General features: G+C 34.5%; 1 pseudogene; it reads left to right on the top strand.

Moving 5' to 3' along the window:
• The first annotated feature begins 6,134 nt into the window (after window positions 1-6,134).
• Window positions 6,135-24,351, top strand: part of LOC129081179 (solute carrier family 25 member 16-like) — a 157,044-nt pseudogene continuing 138,827 nt past the window's right edge.

Below are 24,351 nucleotides of genomic sequence, written 5' to 3'. Positions count from 1 at the left end.
TTAATTTTTATTATTAGTTGCTTTCAGATATCAAAAACATCTCCTGTCTTTTACTCCATACCGACTCTACTACGAGTCAGTTCCAAGCAGGCTGGCCCCACAGCCCCTCCGCTCCCCTTTACTGCTGAACTCTCCTACTAAGTGGTCTCTGCTGTCTCATTCAGAAACATTTAAAATTACATAAGCCCTGTTCCAATTACTCAGAACATCCAAAAAGTGCTTTCTGGGCCCAATTGTATGATATCATCAAAGTGTAAGGTATTTCTATTAGAACAGTTTAAAGTCTATATCTTTGTATTAAAATACTGAGCTTACATGTTGATATGCATACCTTCTCATATAGGAAACTACAAAGCCTTTAAACGTGCAACTATTTTGTCATGTCCAAAGATAGGCATAGCTGGATGGTGTATAAAAATTGTTGTTGAGCTTGTTTGAGCGTATCTTATGTACATAGTTTGGCACAAATCATCATTTTTTTCTTTAAAATGTAAACAACCTATATATATATATATATATATACACATATATATATATATAAAATATCCAGATAATTGCGATGTCCTCATTCAGAAATGTATTTTTATTTGTATTTTATTTTTTTGGAATTTAAATATAGTTATTTATTTTTTTCCATCACCATTTATCCCTCCTATTTGAGATCACAATTTATGGGTATTTTCAATTCATAAACATTATTGTAAATATCTGATCTATTTCAGTTGTTACTGTTTGCAACTTGTTGCACATTTCTTTACTCCCATTTTCAAAAGAGAAACATTACATAGGAAAAAAAACACTATAATATTTGGAGTTAAATTATTTATAGCATGGTATTTTTTTTCTTTATAATGTCTCTTTTTTAAAATTGATTCCAGAGAGAGAGAGAGGAAGGGAAGGAGAAAGAGAAGGAGAGAGAAATGTTGGCCAGTTTCCCCTTCACACTCCCCTAGACTGAGAACCAAGCCCACAACATAGGCTCCAACCTGGAATCGAACCCTTACCTTTCAGTTTGTGGGACAACACCCAACCAACTGAGCCACACTGGCCAGAGCTATGATGTCTTTCTTATAGTATGATCTATTTGCCAAGGTATTTCAAAGTGTGAGAATTAAATGATACAACTAAATAATTCTGTATAAAAACAGTACAGTTAAAGAATTAACTTATATAGATGCTGTTATTTCTCCCATTTATTCATTTAAAAAAATACTTACTGGGCCTGGACACAGGTATTGGTATTTTGGATATAATTTAAAGTAGAGAATAGTTCATGTGTTCTTAAAGTTTAGTGTAACAGGAAAAACAAGAATATATTATAGTACAAAATGATATGACCTTTATAAAACTAACTCAAAATGGATCATAAACCTAAATGTACAACACAAAACTATAAAACTTCTAGAAGCTAAAATAGGAGATAATCTAGGTAGCTTTGGGCTTGGCAATATATATATTCTTTCTGAAACAACACCAAAAGCAAGATCCATGAAAGACAAAATTGATAAACCAAACTTTGAAATGGAAAAAACTTCTGGGACAAATATGAAAAATACTGTTAAGATTATTAAAAGGTAAGCTACAAGTTGAAAGGTATATATTTGCAAAACACCTATCTGATAGAAGACTTGAGTCCAGTATACACAAAGAACTCTTAAGCCTTAATATGAAAACAATCCAGTTTAAAAATGGACATATCACGTGAATACATATCTCACAAAAAAATGTGCTGATGGCAAATAAGTAAGTGTAAATATGTCCAACATCATATATCCTGAGTGAATTACAAATTAAGACAATGAGATTCCACCATGCATCTTTTACCATGACTAAAATCTAAAACCACTGATAACACCAAATGCTAGCAAGCGGGGGAGAAATAGGAACTCTCATTCATTGTTCCTGGGAATGTGACGGTGTTCTTTGAGGCCGGGAGTTTCTCACAAAGCTAACTTTGCCTTACTATGTAATCCAGCAATCACACACAGATGTTTCTAGGAACCTCTAACAAGTGAGTTAAAATCTTATATCCACACATAATTTGCACATGAATGATTATGTCAGCTTAATTCATAACTGCCCCAAATTGGAAGCAAGCAAAAAATAAATGGATAAAGAAGATGATATTGATTTGGCCAAAAAGTTAGTGTGTTTTTTTCATAATATAAAAGGCATATTTTTCACTTTCACCAATAAGTTTACTGATTTGGATATTTTGAGTATGTCAACTATCTCCCATGTGGTATAACATTAATTGTTCTCAATTAATATCTCGATTTGATGACTATCAGTTTCAACTGGTCTACCTTACCGTGGAGCATCGCCCAGTGAGAAATCTGCATGAAACTTCACAAACCACTTTTGACATGTTGCATCATTCACAGCTCCATACACTGCACAAATGTTTTTTTGTGTTTCAGTTGTGTTTTTATCGTTCTTGAAATAATAAAGCATAATGTGCCGAAAATGTATATTTTCTTCCATCTTCAGTTATAAAATAGCTACACAAAAATTCACCAGTTTTGATAAGTATTTTTTTAATGCACAGTGATATAACTATTATAATACAATCTAACAAAATTGTTTCAGTTGACGTTAAAGACAACTAAGTGCTACTAGAGCCATCTTATGGAAAAACCAAACAAATTTTTGGGCAACCCAATATACCCAGATAATGTAATATTATTCAGCAAGCAGAGATGAGCTATCAAGCCACAAAAATACATGGAAGAACATTATATTCATATTGATAAGCGAAAGACATCAGTATGAAAAGATTACTTACTATTTGATTCCAACTACATGTCATTCTGGGTAGACACAATTTTAAAAAATGAGTTGCTTCTGGAATTTGTGGGGAACATAGAAGGAATATACCCTGTCTCCCTGCCACGGACTGGTATCTGCAGCCTGTTAGGAACCGGGTTCTGCAGTAGAAGGTGAGCCTGCATGTAATGAGCTTGAATCATCCTGAAACCATTCCTCCCACTCTGGTTCGTGGAAAAACTGTCTTCCATGAAAGTGGTCCCTGGTGCCAAAAATGTTGCAGGCTGCTGAAGAGGACAGGGCATGTTTAGGGCACTGAAGCTGTTCAGTATGATGTTGCAATGGTAATGCATGACATGACGCTTCTGTCAAAACAAAAAATACAACACAAATTGTAAACCCTAATTTAAAATATAAATTTTGAGAGATGCAAATTAAAGCCACAATGAGATACCACTTCACACCGGTCTGTATGGACATCATTAAGAAATCGATGATCAAATGCTGGTGAGGCTGTGGAGAAAAGGGAACCCTCGTACACTGCTGGTGGGAATGCAGACTGGGGCAGCCACTGTGGGAAGCAGCATGGAGTTTCCTTAAAACAACTGTAGATGAAACTGCCTTTTGAGCCAGCAATCCCCCTGCTGGGACTATACCCTAAGAATGCTGAATCACCCCTTCAAAAGAGCCTATGCACCCCAATGTTCGGAGCAGCACTATTTACAATAACCAAGTGCTGGAAACAGCCTAAGTGCCTGTGAGTAAATGAGTGGATCAAAAAACTGTGGTACATTTACATAATGGAATACCATGCAGCAGAAAGAAAGGAGGAACCCCTACCCTTCTCTATAGCATGGGTGGAACTGGAGAGTTATGCTAAGTGAAATAAGCCAGGCGGTGAAAGACAAATACCATATGATCTCACCTGTAAGTGGAAGCTAATCAACAAAACAAACAAATGAGAAAAATAGAACTGGAGGCTTAGAAATAAAGAACAAATTGACAATGACCAGAGGGGAGCGGGGAGGGTAATAATGGGGGAAAGAAGGGAAAAGGACAAGCGAAGGAACACAAATAGAGGACTCGTGGACACAGACAATGGGTGGGGATTAACAGTGGGGGTGGGGGTGGGGTCAGGGTGGGGGTGGGGTCAGGGTGGGGGTGGGGTCAGGGTGGGGGTGAGCAATGGGGAAAAAGGCAGGGCAACTGCAACTGAATGACAATAAATAAAGAAAATTAAATATAAACTTCAGTTAATAATAATGTATCAATATGTTATCACTTTTAACAAATATGTCACACTAATGCAAGATATTAATAATGGAGGAAACTGTGTGGGAGAGGAGTTATTGGGGAACTCCCGATACTTTATGCTTATAATTTCTGTAAACCTAAAACTGCTCTGAGAAATAAGGTCCATTAACTGTTTTTAAGTGATGTGCCCCACAATGTAGGTTGGACCATGTTACTGTTGAGAGTCAGAAAGTAAAATATTACTCATGGAAGATAATTTTCTTAGATAAAAATGAAAAATGAGTAAAAGAGAATATTTCACATCAAATTTTGTGATCTGTCATGAAAAACACATGAGAATAAAAATAGGATAATCCTGCACAAGATTACCTTTTGATTTGGGAATAGTTTTTGTTTTGTTTTGTTTTGTTTTAAGTTTCACTTCATTCATGTTCTTTCCTGTTCTTCCCTGTACTTCCAAAAATTTGGAGGAACTTTGAGGTGAAGGGCTGTGGATAGTCAAAGAGCAAATAAGTGTATTTTATTTTATTTTATTTTATTTTATTTTATTTTATTTTATTTTATGCCTCTGGAATCATCTTAGTGATTCTAAAATCACAGCTACTCAATTTCTCTAAAGTAAATTGTATTTTATTTACTGTAGCACAGAAAAAAATTAGAAACCTCGGAGTACCCGGAAATAGAAGACAGCAATGTATTGTCATGTGTTCTTTATAACGCGCCAAATGCGCAGACCACCTGCGATACAGGGAGTGCACCGGAGGCAGCACCCGAGGCCTGCAGAGAGCCGAGGCTTCCCTGGCCCCAGGCGGTCTCCGCCACAGAAGCCAGAGCCCACAGAGGCCCAGGCCTGTGGAGCAGAAATCTAGGCAGCCACCTGGAGGAAGTTCCTCTCAGGGCCAGAACTCCTTTGCCAGCCAGTATTGAATCCTCAAGTCAGGACTGCATAACTAAAGTATTGCAGTCTGATTAACTTTTTTCCACCTTTATTCACCCAAAACGATTTGTAGCTGTGTGTGCAGCACTTTGTCCTGATATGTATGCTCTATGATAAAACCAAATCTGTTTTGAGGAAAAAAAAAAGGAGGGGTAGAGACTTTCAGCAATGGATTTGTATATTTAATTTAATCTTTCAGAGTACAGATAAATTTACAAAGACATTTGACTAATTGCTTGAAGATATTCATGTTTACTTTAAGAAACAAAATTTATTATGTAGATATGTCATACCATATCAGAACATTAGTGGCTGTCCTCAAAATGCATAAAAATGAAGATGTAGACATTCACCTTCATTATAATGTTGAGTAAATTTGGAAAAATACATAACTATTAATAACTCCACTATGCAAAACTGAAATAGCCAAAAGCTTCTACTAAAGGGTAAATGCATTACATTTATAATAGAGAATATACCAAGCACCCAAATTGTATCTATCTGTGTAGTACATTGCTCAATTTTATGCTTTATTTATTTTTAACCTTTTCTTTAATTTAAGGGAATAAATTATTTACTGGAAGTAGGAAGCATAAGAGTTTTGTTTTGTTTTGGGTTTTTTTTTGTTTGTTTGTTTGGGTTTTTTTGTTTTTTTGTTTTTTTGTTTTTTGCCTTCCAGAACCACAGAAGAATAACTATTGAATAAATCAATTTTTATTTTTAAATCATTAACAGTTGATTCCAACTCTGGTATCAATATAGAATAATCATTATCTAGGTTAAAGTGGTAGTTAGACTTTGACATTCACATATAGAGAGTCAACTCATTCTTGATAATCTGGGATTAATTATTCAATGGTGACATTAGAAGGTTTTCACTTTGATCAAATTATTTTGATGTATCAAAGAACTGTTTTAATTAAGAAGTGATTTGAGACTGGGCCCCGCTAGCGCAGCGGTCGGTGCTCTGACAGTGCCAGCAGTGGCCTTGGCCCCAGGCCTTGGACTGTAAATTGGAGACTAAAGCATCCGACGGGGCCCTGGTCCAGGTGGCGGCAGGGCCCTGGCATCGGCCGATTCCCCTTTCTTGCTACCGCTGAAGCAGGAGCCTGCGGGCCGACCGCCTGCCGAGGCTTCTGGCCCCGAGACTTCCTGGCGGAAGTACCGCAGATGCTGTGCTAAAACAACAGTTGCTTCTCTGGAGGAATAAAAATTGTATAAGCAGCTCCCAATCACCATTACAAACATTTGGGAGTATTTTCTGCATTGCATGCTGTTCCCCAAAAGGAGGGATACCTTGGATTGTATAAAGGGAAGAATGTGATGACGATTTGAATCTATCCCTATGGTACAATACAGTTCAGGGCGCTTGAGCGCTATAAAACGTTAACTACTGCTAAGCTGGATCCTTGGCAGGCATGACAGCACTTACCAGTATTTACCCTCTTGACATGATTAACGTATGCCTAGCACCCCAGGTGAAAGGGTTCCAGGTGCGAGGAGAACACACCCTGAGCTATCCGTGCATTGAAAACAATTCATTGAAAATGAAAGCAGTTTCCTTGGATTTTACAGAGGCCAAGTGCCTTCTATATTAGGAATGGCTCCATATGCAGGTGTCGCGATTTTTTTCTCGGTAAATACATTTTAATTAATAAAATAATTAAATAAGAAGGCACGGTGGAATAAGAATAAACAGAGCTAGGACTGCATTGATCTGAGTTGCCATCTGTCTGCATAACTGATTGTTTGACATGCAGAAACGGTCTGTGTGTTTCACATCTGTCCAGGGTTAGCAACAGCTAGAGCTAAAGAATGTTAAGCGGATATATATATATTTTTTTTAGAGTTTTTTTTAGTTTTTTTAATTGTATGTTTTTCGATTGCCATTTATCCTCCTTATATTCTCTTCTTCCTCTACCCACCCACCCTCATAGAGGTGTTTCAATTTTTACTTTTGGTACTTTAAAGAGTGTTGGATTTTCCCATGCTCCTACCTTTCTTGAAAGACCTTCATCAGACAATCCTAATGATAACGGATGTTCATCTGGAAGCAGAGGGGAGGGTACCCCAGGCAGCTAGAGAGAGGAGAGAGGTTGTGTTCCGCGGGTAAACAACCTAGCGCCTGCACGACAAGAGTCCCTGTCCCCGGGGGCAGAGACGTGGCAGGAGGACGTCATTGTGTTGAGAATGCAGGAGGTTAGTGAAAGGTTTGGAAAAGGAAAAGCCCTCCTACCTGCTCCCAGCTCCTGACTGAAGGGGAGGCCCTGGGTCACCGACGCACGTGTACCCAGCGATTAGCGAGGGGAGGCGCAGACCTGCCAGTCTATCCTGGGGAAAGGATGGGGTTGACAGGGGAGTTGAATGTTCCTGGAGCACATGGAAGCTTGCGCCCGGAGATTTAAATGGCGGGAAGACAGAGACTTGCCCTGTCACCTCCTCTGGATTCTGTCCTCCTGGGCGCAGATGAGAGCTGGAGCACTTGGGAGACCCAGTGGGCCCTGGAAACCGGGGGATCGGGCGGCAGGCGCGAAGCCCCAGGAGAAGGGCGCCTGCAGGATTAGCCGTAGTGCTTGGCAGAGGCCCCAGGCTCCCAGCTCCGAAGCCGTTGTGTGACAACGGTGGCTTGGGGCTCCTTGCATACCCCAGGGAGAATCCTGAGGCCGGAAATCCATCTGCTTAGCAGGCTCAGGCTCCAAAAGGGACAGATAAGAATGGAGCGAAGTTTCTGGGCATGGTTTTGGGTTTCAGTCTTTTGGGGAACAAATAGTGTTTGCGGGAAAGGGGAGCCTGCGGTTAGGGATTCCCCATTCCCTATTTTTTATGCAACATCTTAATAAAGACTTCTTCCTTCCTCACCAACCTTTGTCTTTGGAATGTGCTTGTGTTCAAAGGCAGACAGGCAAACCCCACTTTTGTTCGGTAACACTGTCTTAATTTTGAAAACTCACAGTAACTTTCTTGTAGTGGGGTTGCTGGAGCAATAGCAAAGACGACATTCTACCCATTTGATGGGACTTGTAGGCAAATGCAGTTAGAAAATGTTCTTCCAGAATCTGGAAAGTGCCTTACCAGGTGGCAGACTGAAATATGTTTATGGACACCATAGAATTTAAAAAAGAATATGCCTAGCACCCAGGTAAACCAGGTGAATGTGGTTTATCTCTGGACTACATTTGCTCCATTCCCTCTCAAACAGTGGCTTTTACAACATATGAACTTATGAAGCAGTTTTTTCACCTCAACTGTAAAAAAAAGAAAGATTTACTTTCCTTAATAAACTCTCAGAGGGAGGAATAAAATGTTACTTTAATTTTAGGGAGAACATTGCTTGAAGAAGGCTAAAATACCAGCTCACAGGAATCGCTGGTATTATTTTATTTTATTTTATTTTATTTTATTTTATTTTATTGTGTTATTTATTTTATTTTAAGCTGGTATTTTATTTTTATTTTATTTTTAAGGTGTTATTTATTTTTAGAGAGAAGGGAAGGGAGGGAGAGAAGGAGAAGGACACATTGATATGAGAGAAAGACATCGACCAGATCCCTCTTGTCCGTTTTCCAGTGCTGCAGCCTAGGTATGTGGCTTTGACCAGGAGTCAGCCCTTAGCTGTGCTAGTGATGCCCAGCGAACTGAGCCACATCCGTCAGGGAAACCCCTGGTATTTTAGAACTTAATTTTTTTATTCATCACAAATCAAAAGTGCTTTCTATACTTCTGATGACAAAAATTACACAGTAGAACATTGAAAAAAAATCCCTAAACTGATGGTGACTAATTAGTTAGGTTATTTGAAACCATTAAAAGTGTTATTTGGAAGTAGAACTAACTTCAAATGGGATTCAAGAGGTTGCCATTAGCTTTATCATGCTGTTCCAAGCTTTTAATTGTAATAATGATGTTCAAAGGCAAACGTTAGTTATTATTATCATAACAAACAGACTTTGCAGCAGAATGATGAGAACTGGACTTTTAAGTTATATAAAACATAGCTGAGAAGCCAGCATTGAAATATTATTCTCTTCTTAAAATTATGCCCCAATGGATAGAACATATTTTTTCTCGTAATTAAAAAAATTGTTGCATTTTAAAAGTAGTCATGTAGAGAATCAACAACAAATAAAAAATTATCAAGTATTGGTCAAATGTTTTTACCAAGTACTATGACTGATTTAAACAGTTAAAAAAAAATCAATGTATTCCCCAAAGGCAATAATAGCAAATACTGACTATCTGCTCTCAAAACAGATTAGCATTATAAATTTGTTTTGTTAGATGATTTGCTGTATACTAGAGAATTTATTTAAGTGGACTGTGAAGTACCCATTACTATAGATATGAATGTCAAAGACTCTTCCTAACGTATTGTTGTTATACATCAATTCGTTCTTCCATGTAAAATAATTTTAATGAAATCTAAATTTAAGTAAAAATATATAGTTTTAATTGATATGTTTTATATTAAAATGGATTAAAATGTAAGAATTCCATTTATTGTATTTAGAGTACTTTTTATGTTTACTATAAGCATGACATAAATGGAAGAGGAATGGTTATAGTTTTGTCCTCAGAAATATTGATTTGTAAAACTGATATGATTTTTAAGACATTAGAAAACTAAGTTGAAAGTGTTTCTTATGCTTCAATGTTTATGTTTGCATTAAATATTTTTGGTAAAAATTAGATAGACTGGTTTCATTTTCTAAGTCTCTATTTTAATATAAATATGTATTTTATATAATTTATAAGTATACATGCAGTTAGAAATATGAGTTCCTGAAGCTATTTATTATATTTTTATTTCTGGATCACACTGTAGCTAAGTATTAATATCAAATCTTAAGATAATTTAAACAGATAAAGCATCTCAGTTATGTTATAAATAAAAAAGATAGCAAATATTTTTTAAAAAAGTAGTGTGAGGCCATTATTTCAGTTTCTTGATGTAACTTACTACAAGAAATAACTTTGTGAAAACTACATTGCTTTTTACCTTAGGAATATATTGTCAATATCAATTCCTGTATCAATTTCTTGAAGGTCTGCTCAAGAAATCTCTTTCATAGCTAAATATCTAGTAGAACTGTTTAAAGCAATATCATGATGTCTTCGTCCAAATGATATATGTTGTCAACTAGTTGACAATTGACTAACTTGTGAGCAAAACATCAGGAGCTTACCGAATACGGAACAAATTAGGTAGAAATAAAAAAAATAAATAATTTACAGTGTTCTCCAACACAGAGAATGCTTTGTGTAACTCTTTGTGAAAGAAGCATCCTGAAATCTGTCATTACCTTTTGTCTGCTGACTTAGAATGCTTTTAAAGAAAATCTCCTGAATTTTTAAAATAAAGTTGTTCCTGTAACTTCACATTTTTGCACCGAATCCAAATATTTCAGTGTTCTCTCCTCTTTTATGATAACTGTGGAGAGACTGGCCCAGCGCAGATGGAGGTTTTTTGATGGGCTAAGACTAACAAGTATTCCTTCTCCCAATTAGAAAGATAAAGTGAAATTTGCAAGCTTGCATACTGAGGTCAAAAGGCTAACAAATCAGAATGAAGTATTTAAAATTGAGAGAGGCAATTGTTTCCTTTACTCTGCAGAAGATTTTTAGTTTTATATAATCCTGCTTGTCCAGTTTTGCCTTTGTTTTCTGTGCTTTTGGTGTCATAGCCGAAAAATAATTGACAAGAACAATATCAAGAAGATATTCTTCTGTGTTTTGTTCCAGTAGTTTTATAGCTTCAGGTCTTATATTTGAGTGTTTAATCCATCTTGAATTGTTTTTGCATAAGGTGTAAGATAAAGGTACATTTCTGTTTTTTTTTAATACATGGAAATCCATTTCTCCCTATGTCATTTGTTGAATGGATTCTCTTTTCTCCATTGTATGTTCTTGGCATCCATGTCAAAGATTGGTTAGAGGTACATACTTGGGCATATTTCTGGGCTCTATATTCTGTCCCACTGGTCTATATGTCTTTCTTTATGCCAGTGTCAAAGTGTTTTAATTACCATAGTTTTGTAATGCATTTTCAGTTAAGTAAGTGTGATGCCACCAGCTTTATTCTTTCCCACAGTGAATTTGGCAATTATGGACCTTTTGTGGTTCAATATAAAGTTTAAGATGTTTTTCTCCTTCTCTAAAAATGCCATTGGGATTTTAATGGGGACAGCATTAAACCTGTAGCTGGCTTTGGATAATATAAACATTTTAACAATATTAAGTTTTCTGATACATGAACATGGGTGTCTTTTCAATTGATCGTGTCTGTCTTTATTGCTTTTATCAATATTTTGTAGTTTTCAGCCATACACATCTTCTACCTACTTGGTCAAGTTTGTTTCTACATGTTTTATGATTTCTGATACTGTTGTAAATGAAATTGTTTTTTTAATTTATTTTGGGGGTAGTTCATTGTCAGTGTAGACAGATGCAATCAATTTTTTTTGTTGATCTCATATCTTGCATCTTCAATGAATATTAGTTCTAACAGTTTTTTCCCCAAATTTTTAAGAATTGCTACATATAAGATCATGTTATCTGTGACAGTGATGGTTTTACATCTTACTTTTTCATGTGGATGTCTTTTATTTCTTTTTTTCTCCTAGTTGCTCTGATTAGAACTCTCAGTACTATGTTGAGTAGAGGTTGTAAGGGTGGGCACCCTTGTCTTTTTCCTTATCTTACAGGAAAAAGCTTTTGGTTTCCACAGCTGAGAATGGTATTAGCTATATACTTGTCAAATGTGTCTATTATTATGTTGAAGTACCTAATTTGTTGAGCATTTTATCATGAAATTATGTTGGGTTTTGTCAAATGTTCTTTCTGTGTCTATTGAAATGATTATGTGACTTTAGAAAACAATTAAGAAAATGAAAAGTAAACTAAAAAATAGGAGAAAATATTTGCAAATCATATATCTGATAAGGGGTCAATATCCCCAAAATATGAGAAACTCTTGCAACTCAATAGCAAACACACACCCAGACACATACAAATAGCCTGATTTAAAAATATAAGCAAAGAACCTGAATAGATATTTCCCCCAAAAGACATATAAATGGCCCAGAGGTATATAAAAAATGGTTAAAACTACTAAGTTCCAGAGAAATGCAAATCAAAACTATGATGAGTTATCATCTTACACCTGCTAAATTGGCTGTTATCAGGAAGGAAAATAGATAACAAGTGTTGATACGGGTCTGGAACAATTGGAACCTTGCACTCTGTGGGTAGGCATGTGACATACAGGGTCTGGCACAAACAATGGCCCTATTTTATTACAAAATCTTTTATTACAAAATCATAAGCATGTAATTCTGTAACATAACAATATCACACTCAAGCACACCATATGAAATATTCAAATTAAAACTATAAATTATCACACCCATATTATTACCTTGCCAAACAGATTCAAGTAGATGATACTTTTGTCAGACCCCGTATATAGCTGCTGGTGAAGACGCAGAAGCATGTAGCTTCCTCCAAATGTTAAAAATAAACTCATATAATCCAACTACCCCATTCTGGCAATATATATAAAATAATTGAAATCGGTATCTCAAAAAAGACAGCTGTACTCCTATATCCATGACAGCATTCTTCACAGTAGCTAAGACATGGGAGCAACCTAAGTGTCCACTGATGGGTGAATGGATAAAAAATGTTTATTCCCACAATGATATTTTATTCAGCCATAAAAAGAAGGAAATTCTTCCATTCGTGACAACATGAATGAATTTGAAGGACATTATGATAAGTAAAATATGCCACTAATAAAAAGACATATCCTGCATTAATTGACTTACGTTGAGATAAAGAGTCAATTTTATAGAACAGAGTGCAGAACTGTGGTTGCCAGGGGCTGGGAGTCAAGCGCTGTTGTTCAATAGGTACAGTGTTTCAATCATGTAGGATGAATAAATTCCAGGGATCCCCTCTACAATATTGTTCCTATAGTTAATAATGTATTGTGCACTTGAACATTTATTAAGCAAGTAAGTCTCATGTTGTGTTCTTACCAAAAACAAACAAAAATAAACAAAATTTAAAAGACAAGAACAAAGAAACATACAGAAACTTTTGAAGTCGCTGGATATGTCTATTACCTTGATTGCGGTCCTAGTTTTATGGTTATTTGCATGTATCCTAACTTATCAAATTATATATATTAAATATGTGCAGATTTTTTTAATATCAAGTATACCTCAATAAAGCTATTAAAATTTTTTTAAAACTGAACGTAGATGATAATCATGTAGGGAAGTGAGTGTGCAGAACTAGGAATTCCAAGGAAGATCAAATGGTGTAATTTGAGAGTAAGAGAAGTTACGGGTAAGAATTCTTGCTTTTGGTCCAGCAATGATAAACAGGGAAACTAATGTCAGTCTTTCGCTTAGCCAGAAGTTTGATTTGATGAAGAAGAAAGAAGGACTTACACTCCCCTTTAACGGAGCCCTTAAGCCTATTTCAAGCAGCATGCAACACCTTTACACGTTTAACTGATCTGTATGGATCTTAGAACTTGATGATTTATCTTGTTACTCAAGATTAGACTTAACGTTTTTTAAGGCATGAATATCTCTTCATTTTTTAATTTTTAAAATTAAAAAATTGATTTTTTCAATTAGTTTATATTCTATGTTATTTTGTATTAGTTTGATTTGTACAGCATAGTTGTTAGACAATCATATACTTTAAAAAGTGTCCCCCCAATATTTCCAGTAACCACCTTGCACCATATATAGTTATTAGTATATTATTGACTATCATTCTTATTCTTTCCTTTATATCCTCATGACTAGTAACTACTAATTTGTACTTTTCAACCCCTTCACCTTTTCCAGCTGGTCCTCCAACCTTCCTCTACTCTGGCAACCATCAGCCTGTTCTATGGATCTATGGGTCTGTTTCTATTTTATTTGTTTGTTGACTTAATGTTTAAAGGGCAACTCTCTGGCAATGACGTTTTAACATAAATTAAAGTTTGAGTCGCATAACATAATCTCTATTATTTTCAAGGCCCTAAATCATAACAATGCCTAGGAAATGTTCTGTTTTTCAAGTGCTGTGGTCATTGTATCATGTGAAAACAGTAATAGTGCTATTTCTTTCTTTCCATTTTGGATGCATTTTACTTATTTTTATTATTGTGATTTCTGTGGCTAGGACTTCTAATACTCGTTGAATAAAAGTAGTAAGTAGGCATCCTTGTCTTGTTCTTAAACTTTGGAAAAAAATTATCTTTTTTACCATTAAGTATGAAATTAGTTTTGCATTTTCCATATATAACCTTTAATTTATCGAGATAGGTTTCCTGTGGTCCCACTTCGTTGAGAGCTTTTATCATAAATCAATGCTGTATTTTGTCAAATCCTTTTCTTTAGTCTATTAAGATGATCATATGATTTTTATCTCTTGTTTTGTTAATGTGGTATATTTGTGTTTATTGAACTATCCTTGCATATCTGGAATAAATCCCACTTGATCATGCTATATGATCATTTTAATGTAATATTGAATTTCGTTTGCTAATACTTTGAGAATTTTTCATCTATGTTCACCAGTGATATTAGATTGTAATTTTATTTTTTGTAGAGTGTATTTGTCTGGGTTTTGTTATCAGTGTGATGCTGGCCTTATAGAATGAGTTTGGAAGTAGTTCTTTCTCTGTAATTATTTGGCATAATTTAAGGAGTATAAGTATTAATTCTTCTTAAATATTTGGTAGAATTCATTGGTGAAGCCATATGGTCCTAAACTTTTGTTTGTTTGGAGTTTTTAAATAAGTGATTTAATTTTGTTAGTAGTCATTGGTCTTTTTAGATTTTTTATTTATTTCTTATTCTCTCCTGGATGATTGTTGACTCTAGGAACTTATCCATTTGAAGTTACCCAGTTCACTGGTGTGTAATTATTCATAGCATTGGCTTATTCTTAGTATTTTTGTGGCATTGATTGTAGTTTTGGTGTGTCCATGGGAGGAGGTACGCACAGGATTTAACTGCTTTTCCATCTTGACCCTGCCTCCAAGTACTCATTTTTTTAAAAATCATCATTCCTGTCTTCCACCCTATGAGAAAATACCTAAAGGAACTAATAACTATTCAGTTTTTAGTCAATCAGTTATTGGTGATTGAGTATACTGAGTGTCTTGTGAACAACTTCTGTTAAGTGAGGATAGATTGTTGAATAAAACACAATTTTGGACTTCAAGGAGCTCCAACATAACATACAAGCCACATAAACAAATGAACAGATCTCTGTAGTTTGTTTTCACATATTGGGTAGCAGTCCTTTTCAGGGTGAATCTGAGAGACTACAGAATTAAGGCATCATCAGTGAAGGCCAAGCTATTCTTGTGAGTATTGAACAAGAAGTAATTACTGAACAACCAGAGTTCATTGTGCATTTATAGTCTAAAATAATTATGTCTTATTTGAATAAATGTACGATGAAAAAGTTCTGATGTAGCCTCTGCCTATTTTTCCAGCTTTTCCTTTTGCTGCCTTTTACTACCTTCTACCTATCTGCAGACATATATTGGCATTCTTGAATTATCAGGTTATTAATACTTCCTCAAAGGCATCATGAAATTGCACATCTCACCGTACATATATATTTATTTTGCCACTTAACCAGGAGCTCTTCTTATTCTTTTCAGCTTAAGGACCTTCTACTTAGGCCATAAACTCAGCTCATAATGTCTTTTTATGCAGCTTTGTTGTTACAGTTTGCATGGTAATACACACCTATTATAGTGATTTATATACATAGCAATATATACATTTATCACTTTAATAATGTAGTTTCATAATGTCTAGCATTACCACTTGCATATGATAACAATATCTATTAACAAATTTTCTTAGCAGTACAGAAATCCATTTGTAAGCCCAGAAATATAAGAACTAGAGCATTTTTTCATAAAATACAAACAATGATATCTACAAGATCTAAATGACTTCTAATAAAAGAGAAAAATATATTCTAAACTATGGGAATAATTATTTTCACAATGGAACTTTTATTACATGGAATGAGTTATTCACAGTGGTATTTAACATCCTATATTCTAGAAGAAGTCTTTTTACATTTAACTGCATTCCTACTCACCTGCCAAATACGATGCATTGAAAATACTCATTTTAATTTAAGGGTCCTAGCCGTGAACTACAATGAAAGGCCATTTAGGGATTCCTTATAATGTAGGATACATAACAGAAGATTTGTCTGAGCACATATTGGAGCTCTGAAAAAATACAAACTATTTTTATTTTCCAGGGTTATAGCTGATAACATCTCATGGTTGACAGGTCAATGCTAATAGAACTATATATCTGACAATCTAGATGGCAGGAAGAGGTAGAGATCAATCTCTACTAGAAAAGCTGATGGAATATGTCATAAACTAAGAGGACAGAATAATATTGTGACCTTGTATTTAATAAGAAAATAACCCTTAAATTTTAGTAACTTAAATCAGTTCCATGATATTAAATACATTTGTTTGCATGTTAAGTGACATAATATGAAAATATTTAAATGCACCAGAATAAAAAGCCTATAAAATATAACCATTCTGTTTCAAGGACAAGAAAAATAACATGCGATTATTTATTTTATATTTATTATATTTAATGTATGCAGATAAAAATGAGTATCAGGGAATTTTTACATATCTTTAGGACTTATTAACCAATTGACAAATTAAGTGGTGATACCAACATAAAATTACAATGAAAATCATTTCCTGTTTGAATTAAAGCAGCTTAGGATTTATTTATTTATTTATTTTGGTGTCATTGTTTTGTTTTCTAGGAAGCAACATTTCAATGACCTCTATTAAAGAGTAGCTCAACTATTTATGCTCTGATAACTATATAAAATAGTCAACACCTCTCTATAGCAACATTAATTGTTTAAACCTGCCCCTGTCAGATGTCATTAAATACTGGTGTTGATAATCAAGCAATCGCATATTGTGTCAACTGATGGTTATTGGCGCCAAGTAAATGCTAACAAAAATCCCCATCTTAGGGTGTAGTGAACAAGCAGATTTTAGCCAGTGCCTAACAGCTCAGCTGTGACACAGCGCAGCTGTAGAACAGTTCTGGGCCACGTGACTCTGGGTCCGGCCCTGCTCAGCCGGACAGCGGCTCCGCTCCTCTGCTCTGCTCCTCCGTGCTCCGCTCTGCACTTTGTGCTGGGCTGGGCTGCTCCACTCCACCACGATCTGCTCTGGAAAAACATCCTCAGTGTTTTAGCTCAGCCAGGGAAACACAGGGCTCCACCTTCCGTGGAAAGGAAAAGGGCATCCCACAGACAGAGTGGAGCTGGCTTCTATGAGCAGGTCTTCAGCCTTGGACCCTCCTTGATCCATCCTCATGCAAAGGAGGACTCCGAACCGTCCTAGTTTGATTGGTCCAAAAGGTACTATCCTGATTGGTAAGAGTAGAGCTGCTCTGATTTATCAGAGCTTCCCAGCTCTGATTGGATGGAGAAAACCCCAGTCCTATTGGTTGAAGTACGATTTCAGACAACCTTTAAGAGGGCTGGTTCAGGGAGCAGAAGCACAGTGCGGAGGCCTGCAGTGTGTCGCGGAGTCAGGCAGTTCAGGGCAGGCTTCTCCGTGAAGTGCAGTTTGTGTGAGAGGCCCCTGTGCAGGAATGGCTGCTAGGCTGTTTTTCCCCCCGCCCTCTCTCTCCCCTTCCCCCTTTTCCCTCTCTCTCTCCCCTTCCTTCCGTCCTCCTCCCTCCCCCTCCTTCCCTTGCTCCCTTCTTCCCTTTCTTCTCCTTCTCCCTCTCTCTCCTTGTTTTCTTAACCAGTTAGCCACCAGGATCCCTTCCTAATATGTCTTTCCTCCCCGCTCTGGGTTCACACTTGCTCTGGGTTCACACTTGCCGTCTGCAGTGCCTCACAGGTTTAGTTAAGCTTTGCAGTATCATCTTTAATTTCAAAAATGGAGAGAGCTTATATAAACATACCTGAGAATCAAAAATCAAATGAATTTTTTATTTTTATTTTTATCCTCACCTGAGAACATTTTTTCATTGCTTCTAGTGAAAAAGGGAGAGGGAGAGAGACACATCTATGTGAGAAAGGAACACTGATCAGTTGCCTCCTGTACACATCCCTACTGGCGATCATATGCACCCAAACTGGGAACGGAACCCACAACCTAGATAAATACCCTGACCAGGAGTCAAATCTGCAACCCTTCAGTCGTGGGATGATGCTCCAACCACCTGAGCCACACCAGCCACGGCTCAGGTGAGTTTTATTCTGATTATTTATAAATACAGAATACAAGCTATGTTTGTAAATATAAATTTTTAGAAGTACTAAAAAAAAGTGTTTAAAATTTTTATTTATATAATGTTTTCTAACCTACCCCTCTTTTTTTCCCCTAACATATACGGTATTAGTAAAAGCTTAGACTTAAATATATTTTTCTGATGTTTACAAGTATTCAAATTATTTTATTGTTTTTAGATGAATTTACAATATGAAGATAAAATTTAAATTTCTAGAAAACTTTTCTGTTGGGAATGTGAGAATAACATTCAACATTAATAACTCAGATAACAATTATAAACTCTTTAAGAAAAAAGTAATTAAAAAAACTAATTGAAGACTCTCCATTACAGCTACAAACAGGCAGAAGCTGGAAGAAGTGAGAAGTAACTCACTTTTTCTCACTTACTAGAGAAACGTGAGCAAGGCTTATATGAGTAGAAATGATAAACAATCACTTAACTACAGGAAAAGTAACCAATTAAGTCTTTCTACTTTTTTTTGGTCCTAAAATAGTCTTATGATGTTTGTCTTGTTAGCATAATATTCAGTCAGTGTTCAATAAGTGTTAATTCCTGTTCATTCTCTAGAAACATTCTGAAATTGTTTTGCAAAAATGAAAGAAAATAAAATAAAATTACAAACTATGTGGATATTTTACTGATTTCCCAGCTAGGTGGAAAAACTGATTGATTTTGTGTTTTTGACATAATCTAAAAGTTGCAGCAAAACAGTTGTTGGTAGGCATAAATACCAAAGAGAGAGAGCTATGGGAAGTATGATTTACCTAAAATGAGAGGAGCTGATGAAATTTAGTTTTATTTTCTACCTCAGAGAAGTTAGAGAATATAATATTGGAATTACATTATCCGTTTGCTTACACCCAAAAAGATGAACCATTTGGTCTCAGAGAAGAAAAATATTTGTAGTACTAATCTTGACATCTCAGATTTTAAGAAGGTCCAATGGGAAAACATATGAAGATTTCAGAAAGAACAAATTGAACTATAAATGATTATCAAAGTTAATTTCCAACATTTCAGGTAAAGCATAGTTATGCCACCCATGGACAAAAACATTGTAAGAGTTTATGTATTTAAATTTGTCTAAAGCCCTGAAAGCTGAATTATTCACACAACTGAGAGGTTCTAGAGGGAAAACAGAAGACATGTCCTGAGAGAATCTAGAAGTGTATCTAAATAAATGAGGTAACTAATACTAGCTTAGTATATCTTCCAATACCACCAGTGGATGCCTGAAACCACGTATTGTACTAAATCCTATATATACTGCTTTTTCTTCTACATTCCTACCAATGATAAATTTTAATTAATGAATCAGGCACATAAGAGGTTAACAACAATGACTAATAATAACTAAAACAATTATAGCAATATACTGTAATAAAAGTTACGTGAATATGGTCTCTCTCTTGCTCCCTCTCTCTTTCTCAGAATATCTTTTTGTGCTGTACTCACCTTTTCTCTGAAAGGAAGCACTTCACAGCTTCCCTTTGGTGTACTGAAATTGCCAGCATCGCCTCTCTTGCACTTTGGGACCATTATTAATTAAAATAAAGTTGCACAGAAGCCTTGTGTTGGGAGAGCCGTCTATCTGATAACCAAGGCGGCCCCTAAGTGATTAATGGATGCGTAGCCAGATATAATGGATAAAGAACTGATTAAAAGTCTGGACCGGAGGGTACAGGACAGTGCCACAGTTCACCAAGCCACTAGAATGGAGACAAATTTAAAATCATGAATTGTTTATTTCTAGAATATTCCATTTAATATTTTTGGACTGACATTGACTATGACTGACTAAACCCATGGAAAGGGAAACTGGCTAAGGAGGGGACCACTATATAGTGAAACACTACAATGTGAACACATCTGTTAGATTTAATGTTGCATGAAAAAATTGTACAAATGTGACAAAGGTTTATACCAAGTTTAAAAACAATCTGAGCTAAACATATTGTGTAAGGATGTACATATTTGTGGTAAGTAAATATAAAGGGATGACAAACACAAAATTCAATATAGTGGTTGCCTCTTGAGACAGGAAAAATAATTGTATAAAAAAGAGTACAAAATAAAAAAATATAATTTTGCTAATATAATTCATAAGCTGAGTAGTGGTTTCATAGCTAGCGATTCCATGATTTCATTTTGTCATTATGCTTCATAGCATATACTTTTATATGCATATTGTACAATGCAGACATTTTTAATTGTGTAGTTAATTTATAAGGTGTTCATGATGTTTGGCAATGATGATATCTTTAATCAGTTGATTAAAGATAACAAAAGTATGTGGATGGATGTATGAAGATAATTAGACCACAAAAAGTAGATTATCATGTAGTTGTACATAAAGCATAGAAGAAAGTTTAGGCATGTATTTTATGCAAACAGTACTTCTGACCAAGCAGTTTTCTCTCTTGTGTAAGGCATAAAATGTCATCTTTCCTGACATTTACATTTATATAATATATATAAACATACCTTCTGAAATTTTAAGTTTTAATACTTAGTAAGTCTACCATTCTTTAACATTATTTTAATTAAAATTTCTAAAGTAGTTTTGATTGTATCTTAGAGAAAACAGACCTTTGAAAAATAAAATTAATAAAGAACTCTCTTCAGATAAACTTTTATTCAGGTCATTTACTCTTCCATTTCATTTTTAATGAATCTATAAAAAGAAATGACCACTTTAACAGCAATTTTGATAGATCAATTTTAAATAGTTTATTCTGACTTTTGATTTGTATAGCAATATTTATGACTTCTAATTGAATTAAATAAAGCTAAGAGAGAAAATATTCGGAACCATTGATACTTTATTACTACATGGTTGTTGTTTTGTTTTACTTATATCATTTACTGAGTGAAAAATAATGAACCTCAATTCCTTTGCCTGTAATTGTGACAAAACTGGAACTGGGACTGAAAACAATTACACCGTTTCTAAGTAGATTACAAGGCCAATGTAGACATGAAAAATATGGAAGTTTTGATAATTTGGAACCAAAGAAAACATTCAATATCAAAATATACTTTCAAATAGAGTTCATCTGGATTTAAAGACAATAGCAATGTCCATTGAATATATGACCCCCTAATACTTCTGAGTGTGGAGAACTAAAAGGAGGCCAAATATCAAAGGGATATCAAATAAGATGGCAGCTTGCTGCTGTTGCTGATGGCAACTCCCATATCCTTTCTGCTCTAAAGCTTCAGAGATCAAAGAGCATCATAAAGGCTCCTGACAGCTGACTTCCATATCTGAAAACATTATTCTAGTCCAGGCAAGAAATATATGTTGCATTAATCTATGTTCCTATAGTCAGTGTTGGTTTTTTTTTTAGATAATATCTGCTTCAATTGCATCATTGGATAGTTTTTAAGTATTCATACCACTGATTAAATTATATGAATTTTTGAAAGAAGTGTGATGATAGGTTTTGAGCAGCTTATATGTAAAATCATGTTCACATATTTTCATCACATTTTGGTCAACATAATCTAGGGTTAATAATCACGATATTACCAATGTTTTTAGTATTATGTATGTATTAAATGATAGTCTGCTACATTTAAGTGAGTTTGCTTTCAAATTAACAAGTGTGATTTGTCCAAATTCCATGTATGTTTGTATCAATGCTCAATTTTAGTTCATTTTACCATGGTTTTCCCTACCGTAGTATATCACTCACATATAATAACTCCATAAAGGAGTTTAATCCTCAAAAAGTTTTGCTAGACTGCAATAACCAGAAATTCCTTTGCAGTATAGCAAAAACATTATTTAGCCCTTAAAGTTGCTTGCTAGTTAAACAGTAACTTTGAGTTACTACTGAAGAGAAAATAAGATACCATTTAGATAAATGATATATCAAGGACAAAATACTTAAAAATATTAGCATATCTAGTTTAAGGCTGAATAAAATAAAATTTTGCCAAAACTTTAGATATTAAGCAGATATTTATGCATTTATTTGTATGTGTATATGTATAATTAAAAAATAGAACAGTCAAGAAAAAAGAGGGGGAAGAAGGTAGGAAAAAGAAAGAAATGTAGATATCATTATAGATAGTGATCAAAGTAGATTTATCTTACTTGTATTTATAAGTAGCATTTGTACGGTCTCCATAGTTCCTTTTTCATTCTGAGATGAACTTTCCACATAGTTCCTTTTTAATTCTGAGATGAACTTCCTACATCATTATGTGGATTATTTCCACATCCACATAATAATGAGATATTTTTTAAAATATCTTCAAAATTTTACTGAATTCTTAAAATTAGAACAATATTAAATATTTTAGAAATTCCAAATATTGATTTATACATTTTAATATAATTAAATAGTTATTAGACATGTTTAGTGTTATTAAATATTAACATTTTTAAACTTGGCTTTTGTAGATAATATTCAGTCATGATATAAATACACAACTTATTTAATCAAGTATTTGTTAAAATTCCCAAAGTCCAATGATGTAACAATTTGAATAATAAAATAAAATAGAGTAAAAAATCATGATAATACTGAATTAAAACTCATAGAATAAAGTTAATATACTTTTTCTAATTAAAATAAATGACTTTAAAATTATTGGGCAGAAGTCTGAGAAAATATAAGGTATTAATATATTCTCAAAGGGCTTTTTAATAACCATTGAAATATTACTTTGGGAATGAAGTCTTATAGAAGTCGTCCAACCAGTTGAATGAAGCGAATACCACCAATAATCGAAATATTAATATCCTTTCTTCCCTGATGTGATGTACTGCCAGGTAAAATTACTTCTTGACATTCTTGCCAAAAGTACACATCCTCAATCATTCTAATTATGAGAAAATCAGATAAATTCAATTGAGAGACACTCTATGAAATAAATTACTAAACAATATTCTTCATGTGTCAAACTCATAAAATACATGAAACAACTGACGACCACAGATTAAAAGAAAATGAAGATAAATAGCAACAGCATGCAAAATGGAAGCATACATTAGACCCTGGAACAAAAATTTTTTTTAAAAATGGACAACTTGATAACATTTGAATAAAGACAGTAGTTTAGTTAATAGTATGATACAATATATTGTATCATACAAATGTTAATTGCTTTGTTTTCAAAATTGTAGTTTCAATATGTAAAATGTTAACATAAGCTAAGGTGTATATAGAAATTCCTAGTATAGGGTAAATATTTGAATGCCCAAAATTTTATGTAAATATATAAAGTAGAATCATGTTATATATTTATTTATTTGTATTTATATAATATATAATTAGGTGTAATATGTGTATCTACCATATTTGTCACAAAAAAGAATATATACACCAGTGAAAAACCACATATGTCTATTTAAATTTCAAGTCAATTGAAACTAAATACAATTTAAATTCAGTTTTCAATCATACAAACCATATTTCAACTGCTCAGTGGGCTTAATATGCCCAGTGACTCAAGTGCTGGACAGCACAGATTATGGAATATTCTGTGCAAAAATTTTATTGGACAGAGCTGCGTTGAAAAGGTCTGTGTTGGCCCCCTGCATCTTCTACTAGTGAGTTAAATATTAAAGTAACTGCATAGACTATCAAAACTCTGCATATAGCTTTTTTAACCTACTAATTCTCCAGTTGAGCCCCCTAAAAAAATAGACTCAAGTAAAACAGTCCCACGACTGTTTTAAGAATGCACCACATCTGTTTGAACAGCATTCTCTATGTCATTTATGTAGTGTTTGGTGTGCAGAGTAACTTTTTAGTTAACTAGAAAAATTCACTATCCAAATGAAGTTAAACAAAGGCAGCATACACTTAAGAGATACATGTTTTGGGCAAGAGAGGTAAGGGGTGAAGTTGAATGATAAGAGACTACTTCAATAATAGAATTGACAGGAAAGAAGGGGTAAATCAGTGATGTCTACTATCTTGTCCTTTTCTCTTGGTCTTTCCATTGCACAGCAAGGTCAGCTTCCCACTGGGGATGAATGTGCTTGACACTGGACGTGGTTATTAATAGTTCTCTATAAAATTTATCAGTGTCCTTAAACCACTG

This window comes from Pteronotus mesoamericanus, unplaced genomic scaffold (genome assembly GCF_021234165.1).
Source record: "Pteronotus mesoamericanus isolate MK-2021 breed Mesoamerican mustached bat unplaced genomic scaffold, CSHL_Meso_final contig_94, whole genome shotgun sequence".
Lineage (NCBI taxonomy): Eukaryota > Metazoa > Chordata > Mammalia > Chiroptera > Mormoopidae > Pteronotus > Pteronotus mesoamericanus.
This window is presented reverse-complemented; position numbering and strand designations above follow the sequence as displayed.